Source organism: Podarcis vaucheri (genome assembly GCF_965113315.1).
Source record: "Podarcis vaucheri genome assembly, chromosome: 6".
NCBI lineage: Eukaryota > Metazoa > Chordata > Lepidosauria > Squamata > Lacertidae > Podarcis > Podarcis vaucheri.
Window position 1 is genome coordinate 65,057,929 of NC_138764.1, and position 27,002 is coordinate 65,084,930.

At 44.4% G+C, this 27,002-nt stretch overlaps 1 protein-coding gene across 2 annotated transcripts in view; it reads right to left on the reverse strand.

Annotated features, from left to right (window-relative positions):
• LRRN2 (leucine rich repeat neuronal 2) overlaps window positions 1-15,576 on the reverse strand; it is a 155,945-nt gene extending 140,369 nt beyond the window's left edge. Inside the window, exon 1 of one of the 2 annotated variants that reach the window (XM_082228145.1) lies at window positions 14,881-15,576. The gene's annotated coding sequence lies outside the window, so the exon portion shown is untranslated. Of the gene's footprint in view, window positions 1-14,477; window positions 14,784-14,880 lie in introns of those variants that run through there. The other variant, XM_082228146.1, reaches the window with a different exon arrangement.
• Window positions 15,577-27,002: the final 11,426 nt, after the last annotated feature.

A 27,002-nucleotide genomic window follows, 5' to 3' on the forward strand; every position in this document is an offset into this window, starting at 1 on the left:
TATACCCAGTGATATTCTCTACTAAATATGACTTTATAATGGAGCAGAAAAAGGTTATTAATTCTAATAGGAATCACTAGAGTCTCTATGGGGTCAGTTGATATTCCAAGCATTTTAGACTCAGAAGGTGCTGGAGGGGAAAGCTGGCATTAATACCAAGTAGAACTCCTGAATAATTCATTACAAGTAAATTATATGGGGTCTCTCATGCTTCTGGTACCATTATCCCTGTCTAGAAGTCAGCACATCGTTGGTAGGAAAGATGGTCCAGTAGTGAGCGAGGATTGCCCTCTGGATAGGCATGATAGTAAATTTTAAAATCTTTCGGGGAAAGAGCATTTCTTTAAATTCACAGATTCCTTCTACTAAAACTAAATGAGAGGTTTTACGAGCATAAAACTCAAAACAGAACTCCAGAGCCAAATTGTATTCATTTTGCTATTTAGAAGATCTCTTTAAAAAATATTTAACCGTAATGAATTTCCGCTCATTCAGCCATAAGCTAAGACTGGCTGCAGCTTCTGAGCATGTATATGCATGGCAAAATGGAGATGTATATTCTTCACTCAAGATGGCATACATGTGCCGGAAAACATTTTATTATATTGAAGCAATATCTTCAGCTTTGCATATAAATGGTTGCATGTGAATCAAGACTGTAAAACCAAATGGAATGAAATGGAAGGAACAACAAAAAAAGTTATTCTAGCTTTTGTCAGAAGGAAGGATCTGTACAGTTCTGTTCTGTGCTCTTATAAGATTGTATGGAGAGCCCTGCTGGATTAAACCACAGGACCATCTAACCAAGCATCCTGCTTCCAACTGCAGCCAATCAGATGCCTACAAGAAACCTGCAACCAGGACATGGGGAAATAGCCCTTTTCATCATCACCATTTTTTATTCTGAACCACCTCAGCATCAGCAGCGCATCTCACCAGAAATGCAATACCTACCAACATGTTACTTCCCCGCCTTATTCAGAAAGGTCAACTTCTGTGACTAGAACACACCATATATAAATATAAGTGCATGTGCAAATGTAGTTGACAAGCTTGTCTTCTTGGCATTCATGGTCAAAACCACCACCCCCCTAATCCACATCCTGCACACAACATGCTCCTTCTGTTCCTTTGCAGATCCTGCCCTCTGCCTGCGTCACCCAGTGTGAGACTTGCTCATTGTATTTTGTGCATGACCTTGAGCAGTTTCCTTCTGCCTCTCCCAGCTATCATGACCCGTTCATTGCAATCCTGCTTCTTAACAGAAGGAGCAATCTCATCATATATGCACAAGCAGCGTATCTCAAGCCAAAGGATTCCGCCACTCTACTCCCCCAAAATAGCAAGTGTTCCACCTTGCATGAACAGAAGTCACAGGACGTTGCTCCCTCTCACCCACTGCCTTTCCCCTCTGACAAAGCAAAGGGGCTTGAACAGACCCCCATTTAGCTTCAGTGCCTGAGATGTGCCGAGATGCAATCGGAGCAATTTTCTTGACCATTTATTGCCTTACTAAAAACCACTCATTGGAACAGCCTTTTACACAACCTGCAATAAATATATTTATCGCAAAATACTCTACCCCATCAACAACCTCCAGACCTGCACGTATATTTCACTGCCTATAAACTGATTGATGCCCTGGAACTGCTTCAGGCTCTTAAACAGCTCTCCTTCACCTACTTCTCATTTTCCATGGCTTATGGGGAGGAAATACAAGAGGCTTGGGAGGCACAAGCTAAGTTCCAATTGGCCTTCAGCACAGGAAAGGGGAGGTGGGCAAGTGAGGTGGGGATGTCGCCAGCAGGACTGGTGCAACTATTGAAGGTCACAGCAGAGTTTCTTGTAGAATGTATGGTTGCTCTTTCAAGCAGTGATTGAGTTATGCTGATAAGGCTTTCAAGTCATGTAAATATAAAAATAACAGGGAATTAAATGACATAGGTTAAATGTTGCTGTGTGACTGACTGCTACCTGAACAGCAGGGTAGGGCTGGATTGCATTATAGGAGCTGTGTGCACAACAATTGACTTCAAGCTAGCCGTTTGCTGGAATGGAGGAGAAATTCATTTGGTCCACATTTTGAAGTGAACTGAAGCTAATTTATTGGTCCCAGACTTATGTGTGGATTGGAACGCAGCTATTAACTAGATTATGCACTCCTCTAAATGCAGCTTTGGTTCAAAAAAATATGCTTACAGTAATGTGTATTTTATGGGAGAAATGTGTATTTTAGAGGGAAATACATTGGAAAGCATACCAAAATGCATATTTGGGGGAAAGAATGCCTGCAAAGCATATCTACCATGTGTTCAAGAAGCAAACAGTTTAAATGATAACTGCCATATATTTTTCTTTTAAAAATATGCAAAGCCAGCAGGAATTGACCTAAGACTGAGTGCCTGTGAACCTGACATGGAATGCAAAGAGGCTGGTTTGTGCATCCCCACTTCAGGTCCAAACTACTTTGACTGATGGTTCACTAAAGGGTATGGCTGATCCATTCATAGGAAATTTGGTGTTTTGTTGAGCCTCCTTAAATGCCATTTGGCAGAAAGGAAGCATACAAATCTTGCATTGAAATATTGATGAAGCAATCTGCTAGGGCGAAATGACCTTAGTTCAGAGTGGAAGGATTCTAGAACACACCAAAGCATCCAATTGCCAGACAACTCCTTTCCCTCCCCAACAGCAGATACTGCCTATGATTCTGTTCACCAGTTGCTGTACTGGGTCCTGGGGAACACCTTTGTCACCTAATGTCTCTTTTTCAGACCATAGCAATTTTGGAGCAGTGAGATACTGTATTATGTAAGGACCATGTCACTTGCCTCTTGGCCCCAATGATTATTTTACCTGCTCTTGTCTTCTGGCCTGCTATAGATAGCCTGATCCCATTTTTACCTACAACAGGGAAGAGAGACAGAAAAGGATGCACAGAACAACTGCTGGAGCACACACTCCTTTCCTGATAGTAGATTGAAGACACATGGTGCAGCCACCTCCCTGAAACTTATGAGGTCTGTGTCTGGCCATTGCTTGCATGGAAGACCATGTGGGGATACCATGTATACTGCCCTGAGTTCTGTGATGGAAGAAAGGTGAGGAATAAATGTAATGAGATGATTCATGAACATACCAGTTGTTGGGTATCACAAGTGGGGAGAGTGCTGTTGTACTCATACCCTGCTTGTGGGCTTTCAATAGGCTTCTGGTTAGCCACTGTGAGAATAAGATATTTGACTGGATCAGATTTTTTTATCTGATCTAGCAGGCCTCTTTTGCGTTCTTAATGATTCATAGCACAGTGAACTCCAGTGCCTAAGGAAATAAACAGACATTTGTCTCCCTAATAGTTCATAGATCATAGAATCATAGTTGGGAGGTGCCATTCAGGTCATCTAGTCCAACCCCCTGCAACGCAGGATTTTTTTTGCCCAAGGTGGGGCTCAAACCCACAATCCTGATATTAAGAGTCTCATGCTCTACTGACTGAGCTATCCCAGAGCTGCAACAGAACTCATTTAAAAGAATATCACCCAGAAAGATAGCACATCCCATCTCACCAGATACTGCTCCTGTACGACAAAATGAGGTTTACACAGGAGTAGGACTGGGTGGTTTGAGTCACTTCCTTAAACTGTAGCACCAGCCTTGATTTCAAAAAGCATGGTGCAATTTTGTTTTTGTTTTTGTCTCCAGGTTTTTGATGCAAAAACTTGGTGTTGTGATAGAAGAAGAAATCTTTTGGGTGTTTTTCTTTTCAGGTGGTGGGGGACTGGTAATTTCCAGAAAAAAAGAGAAAGGGAATGTATTTCCCAGGAAACAATAATTTCATTTGCAGGAGGCCACACAACAGAATAGGAGAAAGTGGCTGGCACATCTTGCTCATAGAAAGAGTCAGAAGAAGATATCATCAATCAGCACGCCAGTGGCTCACACCTCATTGCAAAGAGAGTCCAAGCGAGACACAGATCTCCATTGTGCTCCCAGGCGCAAGGACTAGATTGCAAAAGCAATTGGCTGCAGCAAGCGCCTACATGTAGGGAATTAATTAGTAAGCCCCAGTAGGAAGGCCGCAGGTATCTATAGGCCAAATCCTCATGTGATCTAAACCAGCAATACCAAGAAGATTGGCTGGAGACAAACGGATTTACACCAGCTGAGGATCTGGTATATAGACACACAGTAAAGAGCAATTGAACGACAGGATTTTCTGAGCATCACAGAAGTATCAGTTGTTTTTAAGTATCCATTCATATAGCTCAAAAGCCAGTCCAGGATGTATGATGGGATTAGGGAAGAAATTCAATCCAGTATGTAATTAAAGATGAATTTCCGAATGCACACTTTCTGAAACAATATGCAAACTGAAACATAGTCATCCTTTGAAATCTGCACTCCTTCAAATTTTGCAATGCAGTTTTCTGGCCAAGTGATGTATACAAAAAACACATATACTAGATAAAATGTGCCTAAAACTCATACACGACATACAAAATACACTATATTAGGGAAATATACTTTGAAATAATGTGTATTGAAATAATGCCAAATTTGTATATTTTACAAGAAATTCACACTAAAATGCTAATGAATTTTCATGAGGGCCTTATTTTTGTGGGAATTCCACAAAAATGACATGGCAATGTAAAGAACTGAAATGTTAAAAATTGAGAAATTGTCAGATTTGTCCATCCCTAGTCTATAGTCTTTGATAATGAAGACCAGAGGCTTGCTTCTGCTGTGAAGTGAGTAATTCAGGGTACTTTAAAACATCACAGACTTGGCACAAGACTGTGTGTATTAAAAATATATATAAAAATACAGAAATGCTAATCATATTTTGCAATAAAGAAAACTGTACAAAGGAATTGAGTGGCAGAATTTTAGCTATGGACAAATAACAACCTTTTTATCCAAAATAAGTGTTAGTTGCCAATCTCTTAAAGATGTTTCTCAATTTAATTCTTTCTGCAATTTCCAGATTTTCACAACACAGTCGTAGCATTTAAGAGACTGTAGATTTTTTTCCAATTTGCTGTTAATAGAAGTGAGCTACCTTTACCATAAACAACTGGATATTGGTGCAAATTTTGTGTTGTTTAAAATTTCTTCCTGATAGGCATATTGCCAACCCTTGATTAGCTTTCAGTGGTAAGACTAGAAAAGTATAGCATCACTAGCTAGACAGACCAAGAAGCAGAGAGGTGGAGATGTAGGATAACATCCTTTCAGATAGGAGGATATCTGCTCAAACAATCTAAGTGTTTACCAAAGCAGTAACTGACTTTTGCCAGCTTTGTGCCCCAAGGAAATTATGGAGCAATCCATCATCTCTCAGTCATTTCAAACTTCCAGTAGACAGGTATGCCTCTTGTGTAAAGTAAAATCCAGTTAAATTCTTGGCCAGTAGCCATGTTGTTCAGGAACTTTTCCACCCTTCCAGCTCTTTTTGACCTCAAATTGTTGGCCTTCACAATTTCTCTTGCAATATTATTTCCCAAGTTAACAATTCAATGAGAGACTTATCAAAACGGATGCCTGTTAATGTGGCTGGATGTTTGTTCCAACAACTTATATGTGATTACAAAAATCATTGTATCTGCGCAGACAAAATAGCATCAGTTGCTACCTGCTATGCCAACTGTTCCCTGAGCTCCACAAATGATAGCAAGTTTTTAGTTATGAAACACCTTCTGCTTCTATGAGGTTGGTTGCAGAACAACTCTTATTGCCTGGAAAACTGAATAATATATAGAACCAGTAATGATTGTATAATGAAGTGTTATAACTGCTGTATCTTTCTATAGTAGCATTACTACTGGCAGAATCAATTATACAACCAAATCAAATACTTCTGGTGACAATTAGTTACAAATGGTGGCATTTTACAACGTACGAGACTGGGCCCAAACCCATTAAGATAAATAAATATGCAAAACATTCCAATTCTCCAGATTGTGCCAAGTTTCTCATTAGTTTTGAAGATTCTAGGATTACCTCATAAAATCACTGCCATTCCTGGTGGCAGCTATAGGTGATCAGTAATTCCTACAGGAAAAAATTCTATCAGAAAGTCACATTTGATTGGAGGGGGCAGGGTTGGAACTCCCATATTCATTCCTCCAGAATGCTTTCAGGTTTTCTCTACAATCACTACCACAATGTTTTTAGAACTGAAATTCTCCAACATCATATTGTATGAAGCATCCAAATTATGTTCTCAAAAATAAAAATACTGGTTTTTTTAAAAAAAAGAAACAGAAAACACCACACTTTATAAAAAAATGGTGGTAAAATCCTATATACCTTAATCTAGGACTGCCCTGTAAAATGCCTTAAACAAAATCCCAACTTTGGACAGGACTGCATAGTGTAATTTGATGGTGATTCCTCTAAATTCAATGTTTCAGCAAGCAACCAAGTTATCCTGGCTGAGGTCTTCACCCTCCAGCTAAGAATCAGTTGTGTCCAACCTAGTTTTAAATGCAGGAAGCAGAAGGAGGTTATTATAGGGCTAACAGATCTGACTGTCAAGCTGCTCTTTCAGAATACTTACTGAACTTTATCCCCTTTCCTATGCTCATTTCATGACTCCCAGCCATATCCCCTTGTTCTCATAATTTCTCTTCTACTTCCTGTGCAGATAATTCAGGTGCTGGACCTGCAGCAGACCTTTTATCTCACAAGAACAGAAGAAGCCTCTGGATATCACAGGAGACTCGGCAAGATTATGCTGCTACCAAAGTTGGAGGTACTTTGGAATTTAGGGCTCATTCACAATTCTGCTTGTCCCATGCCCAGAGCCATAGCTACGGGGGGGGGGGCAGGTTAGCCAGGCTTTTCTTTGCCCCGGATGAAACCTCCAGAGGAGTGCTATTGAGGCTCCCAACCTCTCCCTCTGTGTGTGTGTGCGCGCAAGCGCAAATGTGCATTGGAGGTGTGCCAAACTGGGTCTTTGACCCAGGTGAAATAAAGCCTAGTTTCACCCCTGCCATGCCCAGAAAACAAAGGTCCAAGCAGTTGCCCCACCACTTTTCCTGGGAAAACCTGCTCTTTAAACATCAAACCCAACTGATGTTTGCTCTGATTCAGTGGTAAAGATCGGGTTTTCCCTGGGAGAAGAAAGCAGGGCAAGCAGAAGTCTGGATGAGCCTTCAGAGGACTCCCAGATTATTTCTCCATCTATTATTGGACCATATCTGCCTCATCAGTCAACTACATTTATTTTGTCACCTTGAACTGACATGTATCTCTGGTTGTGTGTGATGGATAATATGATCCCATGGCATATAAAAACAGTTCAGGTTGCAGCTGACTTTCCAAACCACATTTGAAGCTTTTGACTTGATGGGACATTATCATAGATCTGGAGCCTTTGTGTAGCAATTAGTTCACTTTTTACTTTCATCAACCTGAATGGCAATCTGGATTAAGAAGGAGGTTAGTGATTTCTAGATTTACTGACAGCACAGAAAACACATTTTGAAAAACTTGTGGCTACCCTGCAACAGGTTATTTATTCATGGCCTCAGATTATTGAAAGCTTGAAAAATCAACCAGGGGTGGTTAATAAATAGGAGAGTTCTGAGCTTGAGTTACTGGATACTAATTCATGGCTGGCCAAACCCTCTTGGCTCTGCTTCTGAGAGACTCTACCCCTTGTTTCAATTGCTTATGCCATAATGGGCTGAAGAGGAGCCAAGAGTGAGTAATTTCTTATAGGATCACACCAGTACAGGAGAATAACTTTCCCCAAAGAATCCTGGGAGCTGGAGTTTGTGAAAAGTGTTGGCCTTACAGAGCTACAATTCCGAGCAGCTCTAACAAACAGCAGTCCTTGGGAATCTCCATGACTGTTAAAGTGTGGCTGTGACCTAATGTGTGCCATAAGCTGTTGTAATAGGACAGGTGCTTGCATAGGTACAATACTTTGAGAATTATTTTCTAGCAGAGAAGATATTTGAGCCACTGGAAAGCAAAGTCCGGTTGTAATAAATTGTAGTCTGGCATTATAATGTTAACAGAATGACAATCAATCCAGAAGCAATAATTGAAAACCCCATATAGCTCTTCATTCATTTAATACCAAACTCGCTGAAGATGCCTCTCTGGTGTCTTCAGATCTATCTTTTATGAAGAATCTTGTCTAACCATTCAAGGTGGTTGGCACAGACATGCAGATGTGTATAAAAATAAATGTCATAACACAACCAGTTGCTCTGCATGAAACAGTCTTTGGAAATAAACACATCAAAGAGCAGGAAGGAACAGTTTATCCCAGGAAGCCTTTGATGTGAGAACAGAAATAAGAGTAGAACATAAGACAGACCTTGTTGTATTGATACATCTGAGAACAGACCATAGCAGAAGAAAAAACACTTATGGGGGAAAATATTTTGAGAAGACACTTCCCAGGAAGAAACAGTTTAGTTAAGGTGATCCTGAGGAAACTAATTGGCATATTTTCTGATATCATAGGCATAGCTGCAAAAGGCAGGGGTTAGATACCTGTTGCCCTTATCACCGCTCACTGGAAGGACAGATCATGAAGCTGAGGCTCCAATACTTTGGCCACCTCATGAGAAGAGAAGACTCCCTGGAAAAGACCCTGATGTTGGGAAAGATTGAGGGCACAAGGAGAAGGGGACGACAGAGTACGAGATGGTTGGACAGTGTTCTTGAAGCTACAAACATGAGTCTGACCAAACTGCGGGAGACAGTGGAAGACAGGAGTGCCTGGCGTGCTCTGGTCCATGGGGTCACGAAGAGTCGGACACGACTAAACGACTAAACAACAACAACACCCTTATCACCATCTATAGTTTTGTTTTGATTAAGAGAAATAAAGATTTCATTACATAACATAAATCACACTAAAGCCAGAGCTGGGCCACCCAAGACATTTTGCTATCCAAGGCAAGTGACAAAATGGCACCATGTGCAAAAGCTGCTGGGGCTAGTGGGTGAACCTTCCTTCAACACTGGCAACAGGACAATCTCCTCCAATGTTCATGAGGGCAACAGGACAGCTTAGAAGGTTCAGGAAATGCCATGTGGCATAAACTGTCCTGTCCACCAATACCTTGCTCCCATTCCCTATCCCTCAGCATCTACCACCTGAAGTCATCATGCCACTCTGACTAATGGTAGGGCCAGCCCTGACTAAAAGGCCTGTGCACACATTACAATTATGTACACTGAGCATACAGGAAGAAGAATGGGGGCCCTTGCACATTCAGCATAGCTTGTGTGTGTGTGTGTGTGTGTGTGTGTAACAAACTTTGTTTGCATAAATTCTGTATGTGAGGTTGTGGACTCCACTTTTTGTGTATGAACATTATGTCTCTTGGTGGTTATGGTGAATACATATTGGGGGCTAGGCCAGTGGGCCGAGCAGGTAGACACTATCAGTATACACAGTTATAATACATATATTATATCAGTATACACAGTTATAATATGTCATAGAATCACAGAACTGTAGAGTTGGAAGGGACCCCAAAGTTAAATCTACTCCAACCTCCTGCAATGCATTAATCACATCTAAATGCGTGCAGCTCTTATGCAAATGCAGCTACAGACGTGAATAATACTTGCATCAACAATCCCCTTTTCTCACATCAGGATCTGAGTTACTCCAGTTCATAAGACATTATGATGTATCACAGCTCACATCCCTGAATGGACTCAGCACTCCTCTTGTTTCTGTAATATAACTGTGCTGCTATAGGATGAGATAAGAAGAACAAAGAGAGAATATATTTATTTCTTTTTCTTTCTTTTTTCTTCAAAAAGCCTTTTATAACATGAATGAATTCAGCGGAAAACCTTTTCACCAGGCTCAGGCGGAAGTTCTATGTAAGATTATGTAGGACGGAAAGGTGTCACCTTTTATTGAGCCAGCCTCAGCTGAAGAGAATCTTTCAAGCAGCATATAACTCTACTTTGGACAGGAGTGAATACTTAGGCATTAGCCTTAAGCTTGTACTCTATGACTGCTCCCACTAAAAGAAACTCCAACCAATAAAATCCATCACCTTTCTCATTCACAAAATCCAACATAGAATCATAGAATCATAGAGTTGGAATAGACCACAAGGGCCATTGAGTCCAACCCCCTGCCAAGCAAGAAACACCATCAGAGCACTCCTGACATATGGTTGTCAAGCCTCTGCTTAAAGACCTCCAAAGAAGGAGACTCCACCACACGCCTTGGCAGCAAATTCCACTGTCGAACAGCTCTTACTGTCAGGAAGTTCTTCCTAATGTTTAGGTGGAATCTTCTTTCTTGTAGTTTGGATCCATTGCTCCGTGTCCGCTTCTCTGGAGCAGCAGAAAACAACCTTTCTCCCTCCTCTATATGACATCCTTTTATATATTTGAACATGGCTATCATATCACCCCTTAACCTCCTCTTCTCCAGGCTAAACATGCCCAGCTCCCTTATGGTAACACCAAAACAAACAAACAACAAATCCAACCAAGTAACCTAAAACATATGTGAAGAAATTAATGAAGCTAAGAATGAACCTTTGCTCTGGGTGTTTGGAGGTCTGTAGACTAGCACACGGAGATGAATAGAATACTTGGTACTTGGTTTTGGAGGAGGCAGATTTTAAAATCTGTTTTGCAACAAACTTCAAGGCTGGATTCCAAAATTTCTTGAATTCTAGAACAGCCTCACAGCCTTTCTATCATATGTGCAAAACCTGCTAGGTTGGACTGCACTGATTTCAAAGAATATATGCAGATTCATAACCCAGGCTGCAGTGGCCTCATGCACTAATCCCCCTAGCATGTAATAAATGCCATGTGATAATGACATTGTTGATGTGTACATTGCAGTGAGGCCTTTGAGTATGTGCAGGCATAGAAGAAAGTTCAAGAACCGACTAGGATATCCCCTGCATCTAGGTTCTAGTAAGTCGGTGCCACATTCGCTGCCAAAATGTACACACACAGATGCCATTCTCATGTTTCATTGAACTCATGGTAACAATTCTGATCTGCCACATAGGGTTGTTGCAAAAATTGCTGGAGGAAATGTATGTGAGGTGCCTGGACACTCAGAGGTGTGTTATACAAATACTAGATATTAGAAGCTGGTGGAACAGCTTTAGTAAATTACATTGCCCAGAGCCAGCCAGTCTTTCAGAATTTCAAAACTGGTCCAACAGAAGATGTCACGACAGCTTCATTGCTTCCTTGAGTCCTTGGGCCCAACAACACAACAATTCAGTTTTGTTTTTGCTTGAAGCTAAATACAGTGAAACTCAATAACTCGCACAATGGCAACAACAGTGGTTCATGTTGTCTCTAATATTCTCTTGGAACATTGCACTACCAAAATGTAATGAAATATTTCAATTTTCTTCCCAGGTTGCTTTAAATCCAGCATATATGTTATTGCCAAAATTTGGAGAAACTTAACATTTCCCATTCTCTCTCTCTATTAACAATCGCGCACACATGCCAACATTTACCAGAATTTGGACGGGTGTAGCATGCATAATATATGTAGGCAACACATATAAAGGTAGAGAGATCTGAGAAACCCAGCTGCCCTGCCACTATCTGGCTTCTCCCGCTCCATAAATTTTGTCAGCACAGAAACTTCATGTGGAGTCATTTTGTATCAATGCAAAGGAACGACAGTTTTTCACTTGCTTTTAACACTGATGCTGAACTAGTGTAAGTGTCACTATTTAAGATGTAAGGCTATGGAGTAGCACGGAACTAGGTCAGCTAAAAGAGGGTGGTTTTCCCCAAGGTGAACAGCGACACCAGGTCAAGGAACACTGCAGTATATTATCATGAGGCTGGAGAACAGAGGCAAGAGGTTCATTTGGTGGTGAGAAGACCTCTTGACCCACAAACAGGGGAGATGTGCAGAGAGAACTCCTGGCAGGAGCTCTATGGGAAAAGGCTGTTTTCCAATCACTGGGCCATTTTGCCAGTAGAAACTCCTGAGGCCACAGCTAGGTGTGTCCTCTGCACTGGGTTCCCAGTATTTATATTCAGGGGGGGAAGTCACTCTGGAGTTTCCTCCTACAGGTGATGGTTAGAATGGAATTTGTTCCACTTGATGAAGGAAGGACAAACTGCAGCATTAGCCCTGCTTATTTAGCAAAGCGCTTCTACGTGCCTGCCTTCTTGCCGGATGCTCAGCGGAGCACAGAAGTCCCTTGATCTCAAGGGCAAACAGCAGCTCGACTGTTGCTTAAATAAGGGAAATAGGATCATCACAGAAAATTCAGCATACCTCCAGGTCTGTTCCTCACTTTCCTGCTAGTAGTTGCCCTCCAGGCTCATCTGCCTTACTTTGAGTCCCTAAGATATCTACTTGCCCACCTCCTGGGACCAAGACCCTTCTTTTTCAAGATATCCAGATATTCTGACGGCAAGCCACAGGTACCTCCTAGTCCTAGAAGAGTGGAGGGCAACCTTTTGGAGCTGAATCTCCCTCTGGCTGGCAATAAGCAGTGGCCATCTGATTATGGTCTCCTTCCAAGAGCACATCCCGAGACTCTGAGAGCCTAGTGAGGAGAGGGCTGAGCATGCAGAGCACCCAGCTGACCATACAGATCAAGACCCAAGAGCAACTTTGGGCATTTAACAGAAGCGGAGGAGGAAAGGAAGTGTGACTGACTTGCGCTCCTGCTTTATGCACTTCTCTCCCCCTCCCCCACCCCAAGGTGAGATGTGTGGTCATACATCTCACCCTAGTGGAGCTATGTAAGTTCCACCTGCCAGTGTTACACAGGAAACACAAAATGAAGGGCAAGTCATCTGGGTGTCCTTTCTGTGTGCAAATCCCCCTCCCCAGCGCGCGCACACATTGGAGATGCTAATAAGGAAAGCTAACACAGGTCTGGGTCAAATTCCTCCACTTTTTCAGCAACAGCTTGTAAAGGATCGGCTACTGCTGAGGAGAAACACACACCCTTTCGACAGCAGAGCATCATTGTGCCAGGAGCATTGCACTGGAGGCAAGGGGGAGGACCCTTCAACACAAGCCTTTTGACACTGAGATTTTGTAGAGTGAGTTAGCTTTGCGTACACCTTTAGAACACATTCTTCCCCTCAGATAATTACCCCTCGCAGAGTTGCGATCCCCAGCAACCCTTAACAAACTACAGAGCCCAGGAGTCTTTGAGGGGATGTGCGCTGAATGCACTTTAAAAGTATAGTGTGCACACAGCCTTAGGCAAAGGATGAGAGAATGAAAGATACAGGTCCATGCATCTGGAAAGAAAGGAAGGAAGGAAGAAAGGGGGCAAGTGATCTGATTGCTGTGAGGGGAACTGTGAACACACAGACTTCCTGATGCTCACTGTAAAAAAGATCCCTCCTTTTCCAATGTCCCCCGCCTTCCCCTTAGAGAGAGCTTCTACTCCATTACTAGGGAAGGTTTGCTTCACAGCCATGATCTAATCTAACTAAACTGCATGATCTAACACAGAAGTGAAAGAAATACAAATCATTTACAGATCTATTTCATGTGACGAAAGCTCCCGTTGGAAAAACTCCCTTTGCCTCGCTACAGGGATACATTCCTTTCCCAAGATGGGTTGCAGATCAGAAGCAGGATTGCAGGGGGAAAGGGGAGCGGGGCGGAGGGGCTGAACAGAGTCTCTTCACGTGTGGGTAGAATATGCCATAACTACAACAGGAAAACGGTTCGGCAGGGCTGTATTTCTCCTTAGGCACACGCAAGGAAGGGAAGGAAGGAGCAGACAGCAAGCACAGCTCCCTCCAACGCCTGCACTTGTTCCGCCAGCAACTCTTCGGCAGAGCTGACCCCCACCGCCTTCCTCGCTCGCTTCCTCGCAGGCTAGCCTGGCTCTCTCTCTGGGATGACGACAGACAGCCATCGCCGGGTTATTGCAGAAGGCTTTAGGGGGCTGTTGGCAATGGTGAGTGAAGGTGGTTCTTTGGCTTGTCTGCAGAAGCCAATGTGGCTTCCTAATGCACCAAGTTCCTATTCCACCACCACCCATCTCTCTCTCATAAACACATACACGCACACTTCACTCTCTCGATCAGCTCTTCCTGGGTATTATGATGCTTCTAACCAGAGCCCTTTTCGTTTATGGCACCATCGCAGGATGGAGACTGCTAGGCTAGACGGCCAGAGCCCAGGCAACCTCTTGAGATCCTAAGGTTCGTCGGGGTGAAATGCGCGGGGCCAAGCGAGCCCCAGCCTCTCCGCCAGGGGAGTGGAGGCTGAATCCTGTGACTACATGTAGACGACCGGTGTCAACCTCCTCCCCCCCACCCCACACGGGGATCACCCCCTCCACGGGAGCCACTCCGAAGTGAACACCCAAGTCAACCTCTCCCCAGTCGGACGAGGGGTTTCTGCGCTGTCTGATAGCATTCGCCAAGACCAGAGTTTGGCCTCCTCACCATCCCCTTGGATAAGTGTGTGTGTGTGCATGTGTGAGAGAGAAAGATAGACTCGGACACACCTGGATCAGAACGCCCGCTCTGTACAGCTGCCTCGGATTCCAGAGGATCGACTCCGGATCTACGCCGCCACTGGGCGCGAAATCCGGATCGAAAGTTCGCAGTCGGTTAGCGCCCTCCTCTTTCCCACCTAGTTCGTCTTCCTCCAGCCTTGACTTTCTTATCCGCTCCCCGCTCCCAAAGCCAGACCATCCAAGACGCTAGAGCGACACGGCAGCGGCTTCATCCCCGCGCGAACCCCCTTCCTCGCTTCTGCCTCTCCCGGAACAGGAGAGCGCGCGCGGGCGAAACCCACCCAGAGAGGGTGTCCGTCAAATCAAACCTTCCTCCCCGTCGGCATCCCCCCCACCTGCCACCCCCCTCCGATGCCCCCGCCACGGGTAAAGGACAAGGAGCTCAACTTACCCTTGGATTCTCCTCTCTTCTCTCCTCTTAGCTGCTGCTCCCTGCCATCGAGGCACGCACATCTGGCTCAGACGGATCCCTGGAGTTGGCAGACACAAGGAGGCTGGCGGCGGCAAGTGGGGGGCGGTGCGGTTCCGGGGCCCAGACGAAGCTCGGGAGCTTGCCCAGACTCCCCCACCCGGACGGAGAGGATGGCAGGAGAGGGCTCTGCCTCCGAGGCTCTCTCCTTCCTCGTTCCCTGCGCGCGCTCTCGCGCTCTCCTTTCCAGCTAGTTGTTGGGGAAGCGGCGGGGAGAAAGATCCTCTTTCCTTTCCCCCTCTTACATCTTATTTGCGATCTCTCTCTCTCCTTTCCTCTCCGCCGCCGCCGCCACCACCACCGTGTACACCTCCCTCCTCCTCCGCCTCCTCTCCCTCTAGACTCCCTCCCTCCCTCCTTCCCTCTAGCTGGAGTCTTGTCACTGCAATGTGCCACCCACCTGAATCAGCTCCTGCCTGCTTTGCCACTTAACTCCTGAGGCACCAGCCGGCTCGCTGTGGTAAACAACCCGGGAGAGGGACCCTGCCTGCGTGGCAAGAGGCAGCGGTGATGGTGGGGACGCCCTGGCAGAGCAGGCTGCTGGCAGCCAGAGCCCAGGCTTCAGGAGAGCAGCTGTCTCCAGGCAAAGGCTGCCATCTCTGGGCGTTCGGGTGGAAGTTGCCAGGGATCGTGCCCAGGGAGGGAGCCCACAAGTACCCCAGCGGGGAGGAGATCAAGGCAGGAGAGCCAGAACTTGCTTTTATTTATTACTTTTGTATGCCGCCTTTTACCGACAAAGGAGCCCAGGGCGGCAGATGTGGGAATGTTAACACAGTGCAAAGTAAAATAAAACGAACATATTTAAAATGTTTAGAACATTGAAAAACATCAAAAAGCAATCGCATACCCTCACAGTTGGTAAATTCAAGGTTACCATGCCCAGTCTTGTCTATAACCCATCAAATCCCTGAGTAAACAGGAATGTCTTTCTGCTGAAAGTCAATAATGAGGGAGGACAGAAGCACCTCACCAGGGAGGGCATTTTGCAAATGGGGAGCAACCACCAAGGAGCCACTGTTGTTACAATTCCTATGCCTAATATTATTAATAAAATTTCTATTCTGACAAGCAACAAAGCCGTAAAACAATATAAATCAAAACATTAAGACTTTCTTAAAAAGAAAATTAAACACAGTCGCAAGATCCTCACAGCCAGTGCTTTTTTCTGGGGACCCTCAAGGGTATGCAGTACCGGCACCTCCCCCCCCCCATGTTAAGAATGTGGCACTTACTGTAACAACTTCATGGTGAGTACGGACGTCTTTCCCCCCTAAAAAATAAAAAAGCACTGCTCACAACCAACCATGTCAAGTTTTCCAGGAACAGTCTATTTCAACTACCAAATGCTGGATGAACAAGAATGTTTTAAAAATTCCTCCCGAGTAGCAATAATAAGGAGGTGACAATGGCAAAAAGGGGTGGGGGGAAATCTGTTCGAAAAGTGCTGAAGACAGAGCCGTACCTGGGGGTGGAGCCAGGTTTTTTGCCCCAGGTGAAGCCTCCAGAGGGGTGCCATTGAGGCAAATGCACATGGGTGTGGGGGTGGGGGTGTGCCAAACTTTGTCTTTGACCTGGGTGAAATAAAGCCTAGTTCCGCCCCTGCTGAAGAGAACGGTTTCAAAAATGCTCCATCCAGGCAAGCAGAAGAATGCAAGAAAAGCCTGTTGGATCAGGCCATGGACACATCTAGTCCAGCATCCTGTTCTCACAGTGGCCAACCGCATGCCTGGAGAAAACCCACAAGAAGGATTGAGGCACAAGGTCCCTCTCCTCTCCTGTGGTTTCCAGCAGCTGGTACAGTGGTACCTTGGGTTAAGACCTTAATTTTTTCTGGAGGTCCATTCTTAACCTGAAATTGTTCTTAACCTGAGACACCACTTTAGCTAATGGGGCCTCCCACTGCAGCTGCACGATTTCTGTTCTCATCCTGAAGCAAAGTTCTTAACCCAAGGTACTATTTCTGGGTTAGCGGAGTCTGTAACCTGAAGCGTCTGTAACCTGAAATGTATGTAACCTGAAGCCTATGTAACCTGAAGCGTCTGTAACCTGAAACGTATGTAACCTGAAGCGTCTGTAACCTGAGGTAACACTGCTGCCTCCATCTGTACAGGCATATTACAGCCATCTTGGCTAGTAGTCTTTGATGGTTCTCTCCTCTACAAATTTGTCTAATCCTCTTTTAAAGCCATGTGTGTTGGTGCCTCTATGTGGGAGCAAGTTCCATAATTTAACTATATGCTGTGTGAAGAGGTTGTTTCTAAAGCAAGAAGCATTATCAGAGTTCAAGGACACAATCCAAACAGGGGAAAATTAATAATAGTAATAGTAATCATCATAATAATAATTAATAACCCACCTTTTTCCTTATCAGGGACTCAAGGCAGCTTACAGATAAAATAGGAACAGCTAAAAACAGAGAAAATAAAATAATTAAAAACGATTAAACATTAATAGAATTAAAACTATATATAAATTTAAAAGAACTATTAAAAACATACAGATAACTACACTAAAACCAGCATGGCGCCAGGCCTTCCCTTAAAAGCAGTCAGTTCCCAAAAGTCTGTTGGAATAAGAAAGGATAACAAGGAGGGAGCCTGTCTAACTTGTCTAGGGAAGGAGATCCAAAGTCTGGGAGCAGCCACTGAGAAGGCCCTCTGCTGCATCTCTACCAAGCATAGCTGTGAGGGTGGCAGGACTGAGCAAAGTGTCTCCTCCAGTGGCGTAGCGTGGGGGGTGCCAGGGGTGCCGGCCGCACCGGGCGCAACATTTGGGGGGGCGCGTTTGGCCGGCCCTCCTCAAGGAAGCAGGAACCCCACTGTCCTCGGACCTCCTCCGAAGGCTGGCGGTGGGGCGGAGAGACCTTCTCCCCGCGCCAGCCTTCGGAAGGCTGTCCTGAAGACTTGTGGTGGGAGCAGTGGCGTAGCGTGGGGGGTGCAGGGGGGCCTGCTGCACCTGGCGCAACATCGGGGGGGGGGCGCGGAAGAGACTCGAGTGCTAAAATCCACGGGTTAGGGGGCGCAAATTACTTGCCTTGCCCCGGGTGCTGAGAACCCACGCTACGCCACTGGTCTCCTCCCTCAGAACCTGGGCAGATTGTATGACAGAATATGGTCTTTCAGATAGCTTGGACTTCAGTCATGCAGGGCTTTATAGGTCATAACCAGCACTTTGAATGGTGTCCAGAAACAGACCAGTTGCATGCTCCCTACCTTATAACCCCCAAGGAAAGCTTGAAGCATGGCCAGCAAGGGATATGTCTCAAGGGCTAGACAGAGAGGGCTCCAAGTGCCCCACGCATGGAGTAGGAGAAGCCTTATGTTTCTTTGCTGCAAGACAGTACCAGGAGTTCTACAGGGAAACGTCAACAAGAGAGTCCCATTGCTGTGTACTGTGTGATGCAGGTCAGTGTGCTGTTCGCATTAGAGAACCTGTGTACACATACTGATGCAGAGGAAATGGAGCAGCTCAGGCTGCCGTCCAAGAAAGAGGAAAAAGAGAATCTCACGTTAAAGGAAGAGAATGTGTCTCAGCAGCCAACCTAAGCTCAAAACCACATGCTTCATTTATTCATTATGCTATTTATAGGTTGACTCGTTACAGAAAGTTATCTGGGCAGCTTACAGCATAAAACATTGAAACATTTAAAAATCACATTACAGTAAAATTGAATAAAACACCAACCTTCCCCAGCTATGATATAGGTGATTCAGAAGATCTGCTTCCTGCTAACTCTCCTGTACACCAGTTTCAAATATCTATGGATTTAATTCTGGCCCTTTCACTATAATGACATAACACAGAGAGCTAGCTACCATACTGGAGAGACCTAAAAAGAATCCTGTTATCCTGAAACAATATAATAGTTCATTGAGTATACTGTCTACATTGGGTACTTAGGACTTAGAATCATAGAACTGTAGAGCTGAAAGGTGTCCTGAGGGTTCTAGTCCAACCCCCTACAATGCAAGAATCTCAACTAAACGGCCTCGGTCCAGTATACCTGAAGGAGCGTCTCCACCCCCATCATTCTGCCCGGACGCTGAGGTCCAGCGCCGAGGGCCTTCTGGCGGTTCCCTCATTGCGAGAAGCAAAGCTACAGGGAACCAGGCAGAGGGCCTTCTCGGTAGTGGCGCCCGCCCTGTGGAACGCCCTTCCAGCAGATGTCAAAGCGATAAACAACTACCTGACATTCAGGAGACATCTTAAGGCAGCCCTGTTCAGGGAAGTTTTTAACGTGTGATATTAAGCATCCATGACTGATTGCAACCCAACCTCTGCTAAAAAATCTCCCATGTCACTCATTGAATTGATACCTTTTACCACATGGGCTGCTGATTCAGGTTGGGACCCACTGCTTGCCCCATGGGTGTTGAAAAGCCCGCCTTTTCTTCCAGAGACACTATCATTGCCAGAGTCGGAGCCAGCAAAAAGCTCAAGCTTAGACATTGAGCACCTGACATTCTGTACCATAGCATGGCACCCAGTACTTTGAATCAGCCTTTGCCTACTTGGTGCCCTTCAGATGGTTAGGACTACAACTCCCATTGACTAGGGCTGATGGGAGTTGTAGTCCAAAATATCTAAGATGGCACCGGTTTGGCAAAGGCAGCCCTAAATCCTATGCCTAGAAATAGAGATAACATCAGAGTTTGGAGATCTTCACCCTCTTGAAGGCCCATAAGAGTTCACAGCAAGCAGTGGGGTAGTGTTGAAGATCAACTCCCTTTCCTTATAGCTAAATATTCATTGAGATCCAAAAGACCGCTGATGCCCTAACCATGGCTTTTGTTGAGAAGCTATTTTGCAAACTGGGGGACTCGACATGCGAGGACGATGGAAGAAACTGCCAGCTGAGAAATGCTGGGCTGTCACCTCCATCTCAGAGTCAGCTGCACCGCAAAGGCTGACACAATTTTGACAGCATCGGCGTTGAGTCTGTTTTTAGCTGTCCTTCTAAGCTTTCTCTCAAATCAGCTTTATGAAGGCGCCAATAAGCACTCTTGCTCAAATTCCATTCTGTGCACACCCTGGTTCACCAAATAATCAAATCTACGCAAGGGGCAGGGGCAGCCCATCCTGCTCCTCCACCTGAGGCAAAATGGGAAGGTGCAGCAGCCAATTTCAGGGTATGACCCACAATCAGAGCTGGCTGGCATCAGCACCTGGCATCATTGGTCAGCTGCCAGGGCCCAAGCAGTTTGGCAGAACCCACTATTATGGTCCACCCTGCACCTCTATTAAAAATTCCTGACGTGGCACTCCAAGCATTGTCAGGAAGGATCTAGCCAACCCTTTCATTTTTGACAGTGTCCCTGACAGTGTCAGTCTGGGGCACTGTGGGAAATTAAAAGTGTGGCTGGACACAGCTGCCAGGTGCTGTACAGAGCATTGCCTCCACAGTCTGATAAGCCCACCAGGCTTCCAGAGGAATGGGGTCTCACTTCATCTGAACCCCCCCTCAAGCCTTAAACCTGTGCTGCCTACAGTGCACTGTTCTCTCAGTCAAAGTTGATGGGGTCACAACAGTTTTGGGGCTCCTGGGAGCACCAACAGTGACTAAGAATAGGCACTCATTTCTTGTTTTGCCTTCTTTGCACATTAGATTTTAGATGGTGACTTGGTCTCCTTCCTAACAATATGCCTGAGGGCAGTGAACTAGAGAGGAAAGAGAAGGAACACATGTATGTTAGAGGGTTGGGAGGGGGGTGAATGCAATGACCTGATTTTGTTGGCAGTGCTGCAGCAAAGTACTCTTTGTGCCTGATAAGGCCCATGAGCTCAGTTTAAATGGCTGCTGCTGCACTTGGTCAGAATGAATGTAAGCCTGGGACACAACATTTTAGCTTAGCTTAGTTCTGTTCAAGGCATGTGTTTTACTGAAATGCTTTCCCAAAGATGGATGGGTTTTCCAAATGGAAATCTCATTGAGAAACAATGAAAGGAGCCCATTGGCCTGGAGATGCACAGGAATGGTTGTGTGTCCCAGGCTACCTTGCATCACAGTTCTGGCCCAGAGAAAATCAATGTCTGCATATTTTTATGCTTGGAATTCAAGGGGTCTGCCATGAGCTCTTATACTAAAATTCCAAATGTCTTAATTTTGCAAGGGATGGACAGGACACTCTTGTTGCTGGAGGGTGTTGTGTTGGATTATTGTGAAAAGGTTTGCTGCTATGACTTTGCCCTAAAGCAAGAGCTGATCATAGTGTGGAATCAGACAAAAGTGTATTCCTGTTCTTCCATAGTCAGTTGATGCTTCTTTATGAGAGCTGGTTGTTAGAAGCTAGTTTGTTGATACAGAGATAGGTTTTGGGATGGGGAAGGTGGCAAGTCCCACCACCACCCAGCTTAGGTTTTAAAGAATAACATTGGTTTATAGCAGATCTAAACAGTGCTTGGAAGCTGTAGTTCAGCGGTAAAGATTGGATTTCCCTGGGAGAAAGCAATGGGACAAGTGGAAGTTTGGAGGAGTCCTACTGTAAGTGGCTGGTCCTGGAATGAGCAACCTTGTCACTGACAGATTGGAGAAGGGGCACATGATCTGCCATGCCTCCAATCTGAGCAATGACAATTGGATCCTTCTGCTCATGAGCTCATCAGAACTGATGGGGAGGTGGATCCAGCGCAGATAGATCTAGCAAAATATTTTAGAGTGTTGAGCTGGGCTTAGCATGTCATTCACATGTCTATATTGCAACTGAGCACATGATCTATTACAGTGGTACTTCAGGTTAAGAGCTTAATTCGTTCTGGAGGTCTGTTCTTAACCTGAAACTGTTCTTAACCTGAGGTACCACTTTAGCTAATGGGGCCTCCCACTGCCGCCTTGCTGCCACCTCACAATTTCTGTTCTCATCCTGAAGCAAAGTTCTTAACCCGGGGTACTATTTCTGGGTTAGTGGAGTCTGTAACCTGAAGTGTCTGTAACCCGAGGTACCACTGTACAGGCATAGGCAAACTCCGGCCTTCCAGATGTTTGGGACTACAATTCCCATCATCCCTAGCTAACAGGACCAGTGATCAGGGATGATGGGAATTGTAGTCCCAAACATCTGGAGGGCCAGAGTTTGCCTATGCCTGATCTATTATAATGCAAAGGTTTTCCAGGATGTGGGAAACCATAATCTGCACACATGTAGCAATCCTGGATCAGAAAGTCAATCTGTGCGGGGACAGAAAGTTGTGCACATAACTCTCAGTTTCAGTGTTTGTGAGGCGCATACATGCTAGCATAATCAGGTGTGTGTGAAATGTACTTCATTAGAAAGTGTGTTTTCCTAGATTCTAACCCCTCATGGATTCTCAAGGAAAATCAGTTGCCCAAATCACAATCTGAGAGGTTCTATGTAGGCTTCTGTTCTTCACTGCATTCACTTTAATTCAAGTCTCAATATATTTTTGGTGCATGTAATTTTACCTGTGGCTGAAATCCACCATGGTGGTTGTACTCTCACATCAATACATCAATGCTTAGTCATTATCATGGAATATTTTCTTCAAGGCTGCACTGCAGCATGGGGGTTGTATTCAAACGGTGTAAGTATTTAGCCATTCTAGTGGATTTGGGAATATGTGCTCACAATTTTAAGCAGGACTTGTCATGAAAAGGTTGTTCTGAGATTTGACAAGGAGTGGCCTGGTGGCACACAAGGATTAATAAGATGAGAATGATGATATTGCAAGAATTCATAATGCTTGTTGCCATGGCGCTAGAAAACACTCCTTGGATGAGCATGTAGCACATACGACTAAAGTGAGGTGGGTTTTGCTAAGTGTATTCTGCAAATTGTAGTCCACTAACCTTTACCCAGAGTGGAACCACTGAAATCAATGGACCTAAGTTAAACATGGTCATTAGTTTCAATGGGTCTACTCTGAATAAAAGTTAGTTGAATACAACCAAAAATTCTGTTCCATTTTGATGGAACTGAGAATTTTAAATCAAATTCTCCCTTTGCTGGATTTGTCAGTAACACAGTGTCTGCCTTTGCTTCACATCCTTTGCTCTTAATTGGTTGGAGTTGATGCACTTTATACCTATATAAAATCCTGAGAGAGTTTTTGCCAGCAAGGGGTTTTTGGAGCAGGTTTCTGATTAGTCCTGTCTGTCGGTCTGTCTGTCTGTCCCTGCTCTACTGAGCCTCACACCTATTTCTTTTCTCCACCTTCTATTATTCACTCGATATCATCCTGAATTCTTGCCTCTGGACTAGCCTGGCTATTGCTGTGTGACTCCAGCTAATTCTCAGGTGTGGGTGTAGCCTCTGTTTACCCCTTTCCTGCAGACTGATTAGTGCCTTTTCTAACAGTAACTTCCACTGAACCCATTTGGGATGGAAGGTCATTATCACCTTGCAGCTACGCTGAGCTGATTTGCACTAAGGTGACCCCTCACCTCTGTGCTGTTCTAAGCACTCAGAAAAGGATTGGGCTGCTTGCTGGGTTTCAGATGGAAGCCTGTTTCAAGCAAGCTCTCAAGCACCGAAGAGATGGAAGAATAAATGGAAGCACTTCTGTTTCTGTCAGCAAGCCCTTCAAGCATACCTTGATCTCATGTTTTTAATAAGCAGACAGAGGTTCAAGGACTATTATCTTCCTGCTATTCAAACATCCCGACTCAATCTTGAGACCAATTAAGGGACTGATTTAAAATAAGGAGATTTTTAAATAAGGAAAATAAACTAGAAAGGTAGGCATTGGAAGCTCTTGTATTTTCCTTTGTCTTTCTAATCTTTGTTTACATTTGTTTTTTTAAAAATAATAATATTTATTAGTAATTTATAGAATTATAAGAAGAAGAAAAAACATTAAAAAGCAACACTGTAATAGACAAGAAGGAAAAAAGGAAAAAACACAAAAACCAATACAACAATACAGCAAAAAGATAAAAAGAAAAAAGAAAACAACACAAATCCCAGATTACATATCTAAAACTTCCATTTGCTTGTTTCATTGACTTCCTCACACCTCCATTTTTGTATTCTAGTTTAATTAGTTATTTCAGCAAATTCTTTCCATCTTTCTCAATTTTTGTTAAAAAAATTATCCTAACCTAATTTAATCTAATAATTAACTCAACCAATCCTTTCCATCTTTCCCCATATTCTATTATTCACATTACCTTAATTAATTTAACCTTATCTTACCCTAAAACACCTTAAAGCTTGAATCTTAGTTATCAAATATACATTACTTCTGATATCATTTCTGCTAAAGTCATATAGTTTCATTCCAACATTTTCCCTAGTGTTCATTAATTTTTAGCCAATTCCCCAAATAGAAAATTTTCTTTATAAATTTTCTTCCAATCTTCATCCAACGTCCCTTCTTCCTGGTCTCGGATCATGTCAGTCCTTACTGTCCATTCCATCTAGTCCATCAACCTGGAAGCCTTATGTCCGAGGCCCTTAAGTCTTTTCCATGTCCCTTCTGCAATTCTTCTTCTTCTTGTTTATGCTTGCCCTTTTCCTTGTCTTTTGTTGGTCTTTTTCTTAGTTTCTTTCCTTTCTCATTGAGGGGGTAGGCCTCTGGGGGATTCCAAGCCAAAATTGTCTCCATCTCCCTTCATCAAACCTGCCCATTCCCCACAGTCCCACTCCCCACAATCCTCAATATAGTCCAAAAAGTATTTAAAAGCATATTCCAAGGTCTCTCCAACGTTGGGAACCTCCTCAATTCCAGACGCCCCCTGGCCCTCTCCAACTTCAACCTTCAATGACAACGGCTCATACTCCTGTAGGGCCTCGGGACTCTCCATTTGTATTATTTGGGGTGCAACCGCATCCTCCTCCATTATCTTCTGCACTTGCCCAGTCAGTACAGATTCATGAGTTGATCCCTGGATAATTTCTGTATCAATATTCCCTATTTGCCCACAGTTATTAACTGCAACATTCAAATCCATTTTCTCATTCATCAAGTCCATCTTCTCATGCATCTGTTCCAGCAGGGCGCTTGTCTTGCATAAGGCAAGCACCCATTCTTCTTTCCAACTCATCTTTAGTCAAGGTCAGAAAAGCCTGTTCCCACGGTCTTAATCTCACATCTGTTGAGCCCTCAAATGTACTGCAGCAACAATTTGACAAGCTCCCTCTAGAGGAGGCAATTTCTATTTGTATCCATTTTTTTTAAGCAAGTCCAACAAAGGAAAATTACTTTCGTTTTTCAGATATTTTTCAGATATTTTGTTTCTTTAAAATGCAAAAGGCAACATTGGAATCAGCTTGTTTCTCTTCTTTAGCAATCTATCAAAGTATCCCATTGACAGTCAATGAACCTCTCCAACAATTTCTGTCTCTGACATCCCGTTCCCAGGTTAGAGACGGTGCAAACTTATCCTTCTTCACTCCCTCTCCTGCTAGGGTTGAACAAAGTTTTCCCCCTTTTCTCCTGCTTCCAAGGGGGTTTCAGTAAATCTACATGAAGGAAATTTAGACTTTTTGGACAGCTTTCCAGGCTTTAGCTTACAAAGTTTTTGCTTTAGTCTATATACAAAAAGCGGAAGGCAGACTTCCTGTTTTGAATCTTCCCGCTTTGTTACCAAATTAAGAAATTTCTTGATCCAATTTTCCGTTTCTACTTACGGGTACTTGTTTTAAATCCAATTGTCCACAGGAAAAAGTCAGCGCTCTCCGGCAATGGCTGTGCGGCTTCACTCCGTGAAAGTAGCAGTCAGTTCGCAGCACCGCGCTTCTCACCCCACTTCGCTCCGGAGTCCCTAAATGGGATTCCCTGCGAGTAGGGGGGTTCTCCTGGTGCCCTGCCGAACCCCACGTTCCCAGGCTTCCTCCACCTGGGATTTCTAGCGGGTCCCCACCTTCGCCGCGGCGGGAAGACCCAGTTTCCACGGAGCCCGTTCCTCCGAACGGAGGGACTCCGCCATTCACCGATGGCGCTGACCCGGAAGTCTAATCTTTGTTTACATTTGAGTGCTCACTGGAAGGACAGATCCTGAAGCTGAGACTCCAATACTTTGGCCACCTCATGAGAAGAGAAGACTCCCTGGAAAAGACCCTGATGTTGGGAAAGATTGAGGGCACAAGGAGAAGGGGATGACAGAGGATGAGATGGTTGGATAGTGTTCTCAAAGCTACTAGCATGAGTTTGACCAAACTGCAGGAGGCAGTGGAAGACAGGAGTGCCTGGTGTGCTCTGGTCCATGGGGTCCCGAAGATTAGTCGTGGGGTCACGACTAAACAACAACAACAATGCTTCCAAGCTTTACTCCAAAAAATAGGAGAAAATGCCCACAGGCACCCTAGGATTCTTCAGAGTTCAACTTACAACGGAGCAGAAAGCTTTTTATTTCATAAACCGCCCTGTGATCCTCAGATGAAGAGTGGTATAGACATCCAGGACTCCACTTGGCAGAATAAGCTGGTGGGGCTATTGTAGGCTGGCTTCCACATGCTGAAATAAGTCATATACAGTACTGTAATGCATTGGTTGTGAGTTTGTGGGTGCCCCAACTCCCTTAAACTCATGGGTTCCAAATTCTCCCCTAATTTATCGCATCTAATGGGTGTTGGAGTTAAAAAAATTCTTGGAGTAATAGCATGGGCTGCCAGATGCTGGATTTAGCAAAGTGTTAAAATACAAGCCAAACCAGTTTTCCATTCAGGAAATTGCCTGGGAGAAGAGTCATTGTGGAGAACAAAAGGCAAGACGATGAGCCATTCAGAAGGCAAAGTCTGTGCCAGTCAGCAAGAGAAAAGGGCTTCTCCCCTCAACTCCGGATTAGTTAGCAGGATAAAGGCCAAAGCTGGAAAGAGTGTTGTTTAGGATTGCAGTTGGCTGGGATGTGAACTGGGAGAGAAAAGGGAAAGTCTGTAAAATGCAGCAAGCTGGAGCAGTGGGACACAGAGCCATGGTAGATTTCTGCTGGCCTTCAAGACTGAGGACATGGAAGAAGCAAGAACTGCTTGGAGTGTAATGATGTGAGCCCCTCCATCATAGGCTCAGGTTGTATATATGTGTAAATAAGACATATATGATAAAGACACCACAGTCTCCACTGTGCCTCATGTTCAGAGGAAACACGA